Below are 995 nucleotides of genomic sequence, written 5' to 3'. Positions count from 1 at the left end.
TCCAATTCATGCACTCTAGCCACCTTCTTAGTGGTTTCTCTTTCTGATGGCCATTGATAGTTATTCATAGCCATTTCTTCCAACAGATCATAAGCTTCATTAGCGCTTTTACTCATGAACGCTCCTCCAGACGCTGCATCTATGATTGTGCCAGTAGTACCACACAAACCATTGTAAAAAAATATGGACTAACATCCATTTTTCGATTCCACAATGGGGACATTTTCTCAACAACTCCTTAAACTTCTCCCATGCATCATACAACGCTCACCATATTTTTGGTGAAAATTGTTGATTTAACCTCTATACCTTGCAGATAATGATGGTGGGAAAAATTTTGCCAAAAATTTCTGAGTGAGCTCCTCCCATGTTGTGATAGAATTGGCTTCCAAGGAAATAAGCCAACTCTTTGCTCGGTCCCTTAGTGAAAACGGGAACAGTCTCAACCTCACCGCATCATTTGTCACTCAGTTCATCTTAAATGTGGCGCAGAGCTCTAGGAAATTAGTCAAATGTAAGTTTGGGTCTAATGTTGGTGATCCCCCAAACTGAATTGATGATTGTACCATTTGCACAATAGCAGGCTTAATTTCAAAATTATTAGCCTTAATCGTGGGAGGTCTAATGCATGACTGTGCCCCCGTTACAGTAAGTAACACATAGTCCCTCAAACTTCTTTGTATTGGTTATTGAACTGGTGCAACTCCTGCTCCTCCAACATTACCCGCTGCTACCCCAACATTAATATTCTCAACGTTGTCATGGGAAATGTGTTAGGACTAGTTTTGGTACGTTTTTATGGCGTGTTTTAAGAGGCAATTTTAATCTTTTATTTGGTTTTGTGCGATATTTCGCCGGTGTTTATTGTGTTTTCAGGATTAAGTGTGGTTATGAAGGAAATAGTTTGAAATTGAAGGAAAAGCGCTTAATTCTTGAAGAAACGGTGTTAGACGGGCTAAGGAATGGAAGCTAGTGAAACCGGGGGTCAAATTGAA

General features: G+C 39.9%; 1 non-coding gene across 1 annotated transcript; it reads left to right on the top strand.

The window, feature by feature from the left end:
* The first annotated feature begins 205 nt into the window (after positions 1–205).
* LOC133813247 (small nucleolar RNA R71) lies at positions 206–311 on the top strand. Its single transcript, XR_009884281.1, has one exon. It is a non-coding gene; the product is annotated as a small nucleolar RNA R71 (small nucleolar RNA).
* The last annotated feature ends 684 nt before the right edge of the window (positions 312–995 follow it).

The sequence above is a fragment of the Humulus lupulus genome, chromosome 1, assembly GCF_963169125.1.
Source record: "Humulus lupulus chromosome 1, drHumLupu1.1, whole genome shotgun sequence".
Classification (NCBI taxonomy): Eukaryota; Viridiplantae; Streptophyta; class Magnoliopsida; order Rosales; family Cannabaceae; genus Humulus; species Humulus lupulus.
Note: the sequence above shows the minus strand (reverse complement) of the source record. Positions and strands in the feature narration are given on the sequence as shown.